This window comes from Zootoca vivipara, chromosome 1 (assembly GCF_965207765.1).
Source record: "Zootoca vivipara chromosome 1, rZooViv2.hap1.1, whole genome shotgun sequence".
Classification (NCBI taxonomy): Eukaryota; Metazoa; Chordata; class Lepidosauria; order Squamata; family Lacertidae; genus Zootoca; species Zootoca vivipara.
Window position 1 is genome coordinate 44,261,851 of NC_142582.1, and position 12,643 is coordinate 44,274,493.

The 12,643-nt window shown below is 40.7% G+C and overlaps 1 protein-coding gene across 5 annotated transcripts in view; it reads left to right on the top strand.

The window, feature by feature from the left end:
- SEMA5B (semaphorin 5B) overlaps positions 1 to 12,643 on the top strand; it is a 360,750-nt gene that overhangs the window by 225,432 nt on the left and 122,675 nt on the right. The gene's annotated exons all lie outside the window — the stretch shown is intronic.

Consider the following 12,643-nt stretch of genomic DNA (forward strand, 5'->3'; position numbering starts at 1 on the left):
AAGTATTTTAGATCTGGTGGCTTTGAAATGTTAGTAGTGGTGGTAGCGATACCGCTGCTGCTACAACACTTTTGACTGGAGGGGTGATGCATCCTGTTTCACCACTTGTGGTGAAATGGGAACGTGTGCCCCTCCGCCGCCATCATGCTGGTACCACACCTCTCTTACCTGAATTGTGTGCTGCTGCCTGTGAAGTGCTGGCATCAGCACCAGCTTCCAGGGAGATTTTGGAATGGGCATCAGAGGCAAGGCTTCCACCACTCGAGGCAAGCAACTCACGTTGCCTCAACAGTGGACCGCTGGGCTAAGCCTTTCTGGCTGTGGAAACAGTTCAGCACTGCCTAATTCATTATGTCTGTGTAATGCATATATTATTTTCCATTAAGGTGGAAAGGCCTTTGAGGTTGTTCCAGAAGCTGCAATGTCACGTCAATTGCTCAGTGGGGTAGGGATATTGCCAACACATTACCCCCACTGATCAAAATGTTGGCAGTTCGAATCCGCATGACAGGGTAAGCTCCCGTTGCTCTTTCCCAGCTCCTGCCAACCTAGCAGTTTAAAAGCACACCAGTGCAAGTAGATAAATAGGTACCACTCCGGCGGGAAGGCAAACGGCCTTTCCGTGCACTCTGGCACTCGTCATGGTGTCCTGTTGCGCCAGAAGTGATTTAGTCAAGCTGGCCACGTGACCCGGAAAGCTGTCTGTGGACAAATTCCGGCTCCCTCTGCCTGAAAGCGAGATGAGCACTGCACCCCATAGTCACCCTTGACTGGACTTAACTGTACCTTACCTTTACCTTCTACCTCCACTGCTGATGGAATTGCACTGCCCACCAGTTAGCTTACCAGGCTAAGTTCACGATGCTGGTTTTGGTGTGTACATCTCTGTACACCCTGTGTCCAGAATACCTGAAAGATAATCTTACCCCTTATATATGCAATCTATCACTATGTCCTGCAGGTGGAGGACCTCCTGCAGATACTTTCTCATCAGGAAGTCCATTCTGCACAACATAGGAATCAGGCCTTCAGTGTGGTGACACCTCCCCCTTGGAATTCCCTGCCCTTGTGTATCAGACAGGTGCCATCTCGGCTGCCTTTTCAGCACCAACTGAAGACCTTCCTCTTTTGACCATTATTTCAAGTGGAGACCTTTTCCCAAGCTGCATCTGTATTGGAATTAAGATGTTTTTAATCATTTTATCTCTTGTTGGGCTCCTTTGAGAGGAAGAGTGGGGTGTAAATTTAATAAATAAAATCTTGGAATCATGTTTTATTACAATTATAATCCTGACATGCATGCTCTCTTGGCCATGCTGTTTCCCCTCCCTGTAGACCAGTGGCAGGAAAACCTGTGACCCATCAGGTGTTGTTGGGCTCCAACTCCCATCAGCTTCAACCAACATGGCCAGTGGTCAGGGGTGATGGCAGTAATCTGGTGGGTCACAGATTTCCCGACCTATGGGGCAATAATTCAAGATAATATAGTTTCCCAGATTTCTGGTATGAATGTCCCAAGGTTTTTGTGTGTTTATTGTGAAGATCTACATGCTTGAGAATTTCTGAAAATATCTGAAAATAAATATTTTCCAACTTTTAACATTTAGCAAAAGCAAATGTTAAAGTAACAATTTTTAGAGGAGTAGTTGTGGCAGAGTTTATACTGCAAACTATATTTGATTACAGTTATTTTTATACACAATATTATACATTTCTGTGTTATACTCAACTGTGGGAGTTATTTTATGAAGAGTGGGTTATAAATCACCTGAGTAAATGATCAATAAATGTTATGGCAGTTTCCATTAATGAGGCTGCCTCAAAGTCAAAAGCTGGTGATTTGCCCATGGTTGAGGATGCGTTGTGAGCAAATACTGCATTTTTCTCATTTTTAAGATATACATGCATATATGATTTGAGATTAGCCTGTTTTGTCTCAGACAGAGCTTCACTACCTATAAATTTGGAATTAATTATGTAGTGTTGAAAATAGTCAGTGTGGTGTGGTGGTTAGCGCATCAGACTAGGAGCAGGGATACTCAGGGTGAGATTCCCAATGAAACTTAACTGGTTGATCCTGAGGCAGTTACTGTCACTCAGTCTAACTTACCTCATAAGGTGGTGGTGAGGATTAAAGAAGAACCAGAAGACCCATATACAGTTATGTGGCATAAAAGTGTTAATTGTCACCATCACCATCTCTAAGGAGAACACACAGAGTTTAGGAGATTGAACATTTAAATCTAAATGCATTATTCTTGCTTCGGTTGAACCTGGATTCTTATGTAGGTATACAATAATGTTTAGACATATGTATATTCTGTTCACAACATGATGAGTCTAGGAAACTCTGGTGTAAAGCTGCCCAGAAAAGATTGGCTGATGTTGTTTGTTTGTGTAGTCAAGACTGTTACTATTTCACAAGGATGTTGGTTAGCATGTGGAATCTGTCTCAGGATTTTACTTCCTCAAAATCTTATCTTTCGTCAGGATAATGTGGACATCTTTACTTCAGTATCTTGAAGACTCGGGTCTCAGCCTTGGATGTGGTTCTGGTGACTAATGTGTGCTAATGCTTGGCTCCTCATAGGCTCAGTCCTGATCTCTTGCCCTTAATGTGCACAGAGTTAAGGATGTGATATTCTTCAGCTCAAAGCTTGGATTTAATTATGTCTTGCATGCCTCAGCTCTTTATAATGAATCATGATATACAGCAGACTTAAACCTAATGTATATGCAAGACTGAATGAGCTAAGATGAGTTATCAATGTTAGAATAGGCTGCCTTAGTATTATCTTGTAATCTGCTGTGTTTACCCCCTACCAAGTGATGAGAAATTATCTTGCCTGTCTGACATGTTAATGTGGATGCAGAGGGAGAGAGAGAGAGGAGGAGGAGAGAGTGTTGTGTAGATTTTATCTACATTATTGGGAGGAAGGGGCAAAAGAAACTGTGGAGAGTAAACAAGCTCCATTCTACTAACATGGTTCTACTATGTTTCCTGGGAGACAAAAGAAAGGCACCGATTTAAAAGTCACATCACGGGCTACTCACGTCTAGTAACGTGACCTGGTGGGAAAGAAAAGCCCCTTTGTAATCTATAGAAAGATGTAAAGAACCCTTGAAAATTAGTTAGGAAGCTGTATTTATGAGAGACAGGAAAAGAAGCAGGTAATTAAAGGTCTCAAGGTTTCTCTAGGGAGAGAAGAGGAACAGAAAGGGTAATTTCAGTGCAGTGTGTGTATGTGCTTTAAACCTGTAGACAGTCTGAAACAGGGTGGAAATTTCAACCATAGCTTGATCTGGCTCACAAAGAAAGGGTGCTGAAGTTGACTTGGAGTGGGCAGTTGCTAAGGTCCAGGTTACCTTGTGCTAAGTGATAGGGTGAGGGACCCATTATTTCAAATCCTCTTTAAAAAGCAAAATTGCAACAGTAGCATAGAATAAGGAAGGAAGCTGCTCTGCACTGTGACAGCTGCGACCAACTGCCTGAATGCAAAATGAATGTAACATTTTGAGGTTGAGAGGATTCTGGAGGTTGCTAAAGTTGGAATTACGAGTCATGCATAGTTCCATAACTTGTGTGTGTGTGTGTGGGGGGGGAGAGACTTCTTTTTAAAAACAATTATACAGTGTAGCTGCTGAGACTGCGATATGAAGTTTGTTTTTGTTGTCTTTAAACAGGACAGAGGAAGAGGGGAACTTAAACTTTTCCCTCATGCCATTTTTCTGCTTAAAATTCTCCAGCTATTTTTATTTATGGAAAATATATGGGTAAGCACAAGATTAATAATTTAGTGATATCCACAGACTTGGATGCTCATTTCCATCACAGATCCTTGGAGGGTCTACGCTGCTTACTTTAGCTCCATTGTGAAAGCGGCTCCTTTATTTGTGCTCCCTGCTTCTTGGAAAGTTGCAAAGCTATTAAGAGGTCCTGACTGTCCTCTTATACCACGACAGCTAAGATTATTTAGGAGCCTTTTGTGAAGGCCTTTGTCGATAGAGTTTTTGAAGTCCCAAGTATGAACTGTCTACTGAATATGGATCTGTACACCCTACATGCTCTCTGTGGCTAGTGGAAGCTAAATAATATGTACAAATACACACAAATAGGTTCATAAGCTCATACCAAAATAAAAACTTAGTTGGTCTTTAAGGTGCTACTGAAGGAATTTTTTTATTTTACTTCGACCCAGACCAACATGGCTACCTACCTGTAAACAAATAGGTTCAATTCAAATAATTTGCCAGCTGCAGCATCTCATCTGAAATGTTGATACACATAGCTCTGCTTTTGTGGAACTTGTTTGGAGTTGATGGGCATTATATATATACACAAATGAGAGAACATGCAGTGCTGCAGTGAAGGAATATTTTAAACAAGAGGCAGGCTTGAGTTGAGAACTGTCTAGGAAACTGATATTTCATTTGGTACTCAGGCAATCCAGATTGATTGACTATCACTCTTTCGCGTGGAATTTAGTAATGGAAATGGAGTTCCTGTATTTGCTGACTTGCTGTTCTACTTTGCTTGTTGTTCCTCTCTTCACTGTTACACATGCTCAAAGGCATTTTCCCTCTCTTTTCTTTAAAAAATATTTTTATTGAAGAACAAGAATTTTTAAACAATACAGTGGTACCTCGGTTTACAAACACAGTTGGTTCCAGAAGTCTGTACTTAACTTGAAGCGTACTTAACCTGAAGCGAACTTTCCCATTGAAAGTAATGGAAAGTGGATTAATCCGTTCCAGACGGGTCCGCGGAGTACTCAACCTGAAGCGTACTTAACCCGAGGTATGAGTGTAATTGGTTCCGGAAGTCCATAAAGTGGATTAATCTGTTCCAGACAGCTCCGTGGAGTACTTAAACTGAAAATGCTCAAACCGAGGCGTACTTAAACCGAGGTATGACTGTACAAATTGCCAATAACATAGCTAATTATGATTCCCCCCTTTCCCCTCCCTCCCTCTCCCTCCCTCTCCCACTCTCTAAGGACTTCTCTCAGCTCCCCTCTCTTGATTTGTTTGTACATATTGTTTTCTGCATGTTATAAAATTGTACATATCATTACCTTATCTATCATATGTTCTACTAATCAATTGTGGGTGTTTATTCAAACCTGCCAAGGAGTCCAAATCCTTTCGTTGTCTTTTTAAGTAGCTTGTAAAAAGTTCCCATTCTTCTTTGAAGTCATAGTTGTCCTTCTCACGTAGTTTGTATCTCATCTTTGCCAATTCCGCATAACTCATCAGTTTTTCTTGCCATTGTTCTTTTGTTGGGATTACCTCATTCTTCCATATTGTGCTAAAAAGACTCTTGCCGCTGTTGTAGCATACATAAACAAATTCTTTATTTTCCTTGGCAGGTCTTGTCCTAGAATCCCTAACAAAAATGCTTCTGGTATTTTTTTACAAATGTCATTTTAAACATCTTTTTCAATTCATTATATATCATCTCCTAATTTTTTTGACTTCTCTACATTCCCACCACATATGATATAAAGCAGTGTTTCTCAACCAGTGTGCCTCCAGATGTTTTGGAACTACAACTCCCATCATCCCTAGCTAGCAAGACCAGTGGTCAGGAATGATGGGAGTTGTAGTCCCAAAACATCTGGAGGCACACTGGTTGAGAAACACTGATATAAAGTATCTTCTTTTTCTGTACATTTCTAACATATGTTTGACCCGGTTTTATACATTTTTGCCATTTTTACTGGCGTAATATACCACCTGTACATCATTTTCATGTAGTTTTCCTTCAAAAGAGAACAATCTGTAAATTTCAAATCTACCGTCCACATTTCCCCCCAATCCTCAAATTGTATGTTGTGTCCTATATCTTGTGCCCATTTAATCATGACTGATTTGACCTCTTCGTCTTTCATTTCCCATTCTAGCAGAATACTGTATGCTTTCTTCAATAGTTTTCCTTCTTCTTCTATAACATCCTTTTGAAATCTGGAGATTGTATAGTTAAACCCTTTTTTTAAAATCCTTCTTGAACATCTCATTTAACTGTCTATAATGCAACCAACTCTGAAAATGTTCTTTAATTTCTTCGTAGTCTTTTAATTTCCATTTTCCTTCTTGATATTTCAATAGATCTCTATATGTTGGCCACTTTCCCTTTTTGCCAAATGGTTTGAGTAACGAAGCTTCCATTGGTGATAACCACCGAGGTGTTTTTTGTTCTATTAAATCCTTATACCTTTCCCACAGTCTCATTAATGATTTCCTAATTATATGGTTATAAAATCCTTTATGTACTTTCCCTTTCCCATACCATAAGTATGCATGCCATCCATATCTATTGTCATGTCCTTCCAAATCTAATGCTTCTTCCTTTTTCAGTTTTATCCAGTCCCTAATCCAAACCAAGACATTTTCCCTCTTTATTATTACTTCATATATTCCAGGGCTGGATGTGATCCTCTGGCATAGCTGTTAGCTGATGTGGATAATAGAAACCAGAGGAAGTTGGACTTAGGCTGTGTGGCTTTTTTCAGGTTTTTCTCTATAGTTTTTTTTAGTTAATCCTGATCTTTGAGTGCCCTTTGACTATTCCTCCTCTGTGTTTCTCACCAAACACATGTTATCTCCATCCTGCATATAGTGCAAGTAGGGATGGAGGAGGAATCTGTTTTAAAATGGATTTGTACACATAATTTTGTGGTTTTCAGTTAATCAAGATTTGCCTCTACCAGACCACCTCTTGCATTGAGAGCCTGCTTTTCCATGATGTATGTCCATTTCAGTGTTAACTTTCTGCAGATCATATGCAGCTTGAGGGGGAAAGATTGTGTGTGTACTGCAGTTTATCAGGAATGACACAGCTTAGAATCAGTTTTGTGTTGGTGTGAGCAGGATCACTGTGAAATAGTGATGGTCAGATGGTGTATGTGATGTGGGTATGTAGAAAAGGACCTGGGTTCAAACACCTTCCATGCAATGCAGCAGGATGGCTTGAGTTCTTAATTTCATTTTAATTGGAAAGGAGATTTATGTTAAACAACTGCCCCACTGCTGATGGGTATAGTGCCTGAAGAGAAGAGCTTTGCTGATAAGACAGCACACAAATTGGCTTCGAACATCCTGTGAAATATTTATAAACCTTTTGTGAGAAGTTCTGTGCTTTCATTATAAAACAGATACCTTCAGATTTGTTTTTCCACACTTGTTATGAACACTTTGCTTCATCCTTCCCATAAAAACTAGCAAATATGTAGGAAGGGTAGTGGGGGCCTGTCTTCGAATAATACAGTTGTAGAGTTGGAAGGGCCATCTAGTCCATTCACCTGTAATGCAGGAATCTCAACTAAAGCATCAATTACCAATGGTCATCTGCTTAAAAACCTCCAAGGAAGGAGAGCCCACCAGCTCTCATGGAAGTCCGTTCCACTGTCAAAACAGCTCTTACCATCAGACAGTTCTTCCTGATGTTTAGTAAGAATCTGTTTTCTTATAACTTAAAGCCATTAGTTTGGGTCCTACCCTGCGGAGCAGGAGAAAACAAGCTTTCTCCACATCCCCTTAGATATTTGAAGATGGCTATCATATCTCCTCTCAGTTTCCAGGCTAAACATACCCAACTTCCACAGCCATTCCTCATAAGGCTTGGTTTCCAGACCTCCGCACACATTCCAGCTTGTCAATATCCTTCTGTAATATGATTTGTATTAAATATGTTGTTTGTGCCACGTTTACTTGGCTTTCCAGGATAGCAGTCTCACAAGCGACTTTTCGGTAAGCACACAAATGGCATTGACCATTATGAGGATAAGTACCTTTTAGCTCCTTCTAACTATGTGTTTTGTCTTGTTCTCTTGCCCTGACCCAGGTCATGCTTTCCTATGGTGCTAGGTACGGCAAGGACTTTGTCTTTTGCCAGCCAGGCACAGCTGAATTAAAAAGAGATTATGGATGAATTTGTCTGTGAGATTTGTACGGCTGTTTAACTCTTAAGAAATCCCAAAATAAATTAGGCTGTTGGAGAGATAGGTAATCACCATCTTAAGGCATTAGCACAAATTTGTTTGGTGCCTTCAGATTTAACTGCTGTTCAGTTATTCACTTATAAATTATACCTATATTGATGGAACTTGAGTCACTTCGTTGTTTCTTGTTTCTGCATTTCCCCCTCCCTTCCCCCTGGGTGGCCAGGAACATTTGCATGTGACTATTTGCTTGAAGTTCCACTGCAGAGTCAAATTTGTAGTCCTCAAGTTATATGTCATGGCTAAAAATTGGCCGCTGTCTCTTTAATGCTAAAATAACTAAGTCAGCATGAGTCAGCAGCCTACAATGACTCATGCAACCTTTCACCTAATTGTACCTGTATATATAAGGTAAAAGGTAAAGGGACCCCTGACCATTAGGTCCAGTCGTGACCGACTCTGGGGTTGCGCGCTCATCTCGCATTATTGGCCGAGGGAGCCGGCGTACAGCTTCCAGGTCATGTGGCCAGCATGACAAAGCCGCTTCTGGTGAACCAGAACAGCACACGGAAACGCCGTTTACCTTCCCGCTGTAGCGGTACCTATGTATCTACTTGCACTTTGACGTGCTTTCAGTCATTGTTAGCATTGGGTGTGGGTCGGTTGGTTGGTTAGAGAAAGCTGGCAGTGTTGATGTGTGTACAGTTGGACGGTCGATTTGCAGATAAAGACTGTAAAGAATAAAAGCAGAAAATACTCTGCAACGGCACTCTTCTCCTGGACTCTTTTATGCCGACAAGGTTCTGAGGACCAGGCTGAGGAGACAAAGAAAGTCAGGACCTTTTGCTTTTCAAACACTAACAATCACAGTGAGACACTGAGTCACTATGCTTGTAGCCACTTAGTTGTAGGAACACCAATAGATGTTAGGGATCAAACTTGGCTGTTTGGCATTGGTGGAAAAATTCCGTTTTGTGAGAAAGACAGATTTGGCAATGTTAAATGGTGAAAGCAGGATTTTGAGAATCCAAAATTAATGTTACAATAGCATGTAAATGCTAATGAAATGTGCTAATGAAATGCAAAGCTGTGAGAGAGATGAAATAACCTGGTTCAACTTTAGAACTGGTTTTGTGGACTTGAATTTTTCACTTGGATGTCTATTAGAAATCTCTGCTTCCTAGAATCTATATATGGAAGCCAGTGGTGGCGGTTTCTCTGGCACAAAAACCACACCTTTGCATAGCTGCCAAGTTTTCCCTTTTCTCGCGAGGAAGCCTATTCAGCATAAGGGGAAATCCCTTTAAAAAAGGGATAACTTGGCAGCTATGCCTTTGCCATATGTAGAAATCTGTTACATCTACTGTGGAAATGTCCCATCATTTCAACACCAACATGCCTTATATAGCATGACATTTTATTTTATTGGTATTCTACATACACAGTGTTGACAAGAGTTGGGGATGGGGTCATGGTGCACCTGAGGAAGAAAAAATAAATAAAACAAAGGCCAACAGAGGGTTTTGGCATTTCCCCCCCCCCTAAGTGACCTGAGTGCCCTAGCCACATTTCAAGTTACTTAATTGTACTGTATTGACAGTTTTTTGATCTGAAGATACTTGCTCTATTGATGTCAGTGGCCTCTCCTTTTCTCCTGAGAAAGCTGACTGTACCTATTCCCTGTAATTAATATGCTACTCCTTATTGAGTTGTTCTTCATTAGATTGGCTGCCCATTTTCATTCAGTAGCCATGGAAGAAATATCTTTAATATTAAAGTTGTTTATTCAGTCAAAATATACAGCATGTCCAGAAACCTGGAACAAGCCCCAAATTCTTACTATGAGTCTTCCAAAACCAATGCATTTAAATAGCATTCTTAACAACAGTATAGTAATTCAGAGCCATTAAACCTCAGGTTGCCCTGCTCTGAGTAAACTGGGACCTGAGGCTTATGAATGGTCAAACTCCCTGAGGAGCACATTGGAATTATTATTATTTTTTGATACATTATGCATTGTATTAGTTTAGCAATGGCAAGATGACATTTCCCTAAAGGTTGTAAGAAAAATGCATGGATGAATTAGAGTTACAAATCAAAAGCCAAAGTTGGTGAAACTACATCAGGGTTCTGTGTCCGACAAGAAAAAAAACAAAAATAAATAAGCTATACAGTATAACCATGAAAATCTTAAATTTATTGCTAGGCAGTAACAACAGAGCTTGTACACATTGAACCAAATGCCTTGGAGATGTTGAAAGGATGTGGATAATCAAATGTTTGGATAAACAGAAGTTCTGTTTATAAAACATTGTACCCACACATTCTTTTGTGACGGAAAGCCTTGGCTAGCTACAGGCAGTGAGACCACGGAGATTCTGTTGAAATTATAAAACATGTAAATTTTTTATATTTGATGCATCTAAAAGCAGCTGACTGCTCACTGTCTTCTTGGTCTTTCTGACTTGAAGGACAGTTGCGTGTTGAGACCCCAAAACCACCCCCTTGTCAATGAATGAGACACACACAAGGACACGAATGTTGGGCAAATTTTGGAAGTGAGCCAAGAGAAAGCTCACCGGTGCCTCTTTTAAATGGGGCCCTGCCACGCCTCCCCAGCCAGTGGATTGGTTGGCTGGGTGATGGCATGACCGGGAGCCTCCGGGTGATGTGGGACTCTGCCCCCTGAGGGGAGTGGGTGGCCACGTGGTCCACCGCAACTCCTCCCCACTGTTAAGTTGAGCAGATTTGTTTTGTTACCCGTAGATTAGCATTCTGGCCTATTTCTGGAATATGGATTAACGACACTTTCTTGCATTGCCTTTGTGGTGTGGGAGCTGCCGCAGTGGACTGGAGTCCTTGCTTCACTTCGGTAACATGAGGACTGCTCTCGTGCCTATGCTGACACTGAGGTTCCTCACAATTTCTGTGTTGTCAAACCCAGGGTGATACTGGTGTAGAGAGGAACTGCAGTGCCAGAGCTCCACTTGGAGCTTCTGGGGTTACCTGAGTGATGCATGAAGGAACTCCTGAGCTATGATAATACTGTTGACAGCAGCAGAGAGGGAAAACATGCATCTGAGAAGAAGAAGAAGAAGAAGAAGAAGAAGAAGAAGAAGAAGAAGAAGAAGAAGAAGAAGAAGAAGAAGAAGAAGAAGAAGAAGAAGTTGTTTTGACTTGTCAGTAGCTGTCCAAGGTAGATAGGAATCTTTTAGATGTGCATCATGGAGAGCAAGTGTGTTGATTATGTGATATGGACGTTGTAAGTAGGATTTGTGTGAGGATTTGGCAGTGTGTCCAGATAAGATTTTAAATGCAGGTGCTGTGTTCAGGACTTGAAATCCAAGTGGGAGAAAATTGAATTCATAAATCAAAGCCCAAGCTACCTTGTAAAACAATATCAAGCAGTTGCTTGAGTAAACAATTTTCTCAGCTCACAGAAAGAAGAAAAAAGAACTTAAGAAATGTACGTTAGGAATCTTGCGGCTCAACTGTGTGCAGCATGGGTGATCCATGATTGGATTTTCTGATGTGATTCTTTTGGGGAGAGAGGCTTAAAAAGAGTCATAGGAACCTGTTTGGATCAGGGCTACTACAGCGCTGGTCAGAGAAACTTAACTTTAACTCTTTACTTTCATGCTGCGGTTTTGATCCAAATTGTAACTTTTCCAACCCTCCTCCACCTAGCTGTCGATAGCAGAACATAATTGCATTCTGTAGCTATACCCTTTTTTTGGGGGGGGTTACTTTTAGTTGGAGAAAGAGTCCATGCATCTTTTGCTTTACCCAAAAGATACATGGTGTGCAAAATACAGCTGGCCTGCAGAAGCATTTTTTACTTGCACATGACAACTTGTTTGTGTGCCAGATAGACACAATGGCCAAGTAAAATGATTTGAAGAGATATTCTTGTTATAGACATCTCTGTGCACCCTCCCTAAACAAAATAGCTTGTTTCTTGTCTATTTATTCTATTCCTGCTTGATAGTGAAATTCTGTGGTGCTGATGTGGAATGATAGGAAGAAAGGTTGTGGTCTCAGATTTCCCTTTTATTTTGGGGCTTTCTGTTCTTCCCCAGATGTTCTGGTAAGTTGGCAGTTTCCAGGACTCACAACCCAGTGAGCTACCTGGAAGCTACTGGGCCAAATTCAAGATCCTGGTACTAGCATATAAAGCCCTAAATAGTTTGTGACCCAAGTACCTAAGAGAGTAGTTTACCCCAATTCCAACAATCTTGGACCCTACGATTGCCAGGTAAGGCCTTGATGGTGGTTCTAGGGGCTGCCTGGTTGACTTGTGACAGATCATTTTCAGTAGTTCTTCTCTGACGTGGTAGAATGCCCTTTCTAGTGAGTTGTGCCTGTCTTTATCACCATTTACTTTCAGGAGGAAATTGAAAACCTTTCTGTTTACCCAGGCATCTGATGGTTGAATAATACTTTACCTTGTAACCCCAAGATTATTGGATGGAAGAAAGTTTTTAACTGTAACTGCTTTTAGATATTTTAAATTGTACTTGTATTTATACTACTTTAACTGTTTTATAATTTGCTTTGCTTTTAATTTGTGTGTCTGTTTGCTATCCTTGGCTCCATGGGGAGATAAGTGAAATAAATAAATAAATAAATAAATAAATAAGCCCCTTATCTAAGTTGATATGGTTATGTCACTGGAGTACTTTTGAGGCACAGAACTTCTGATT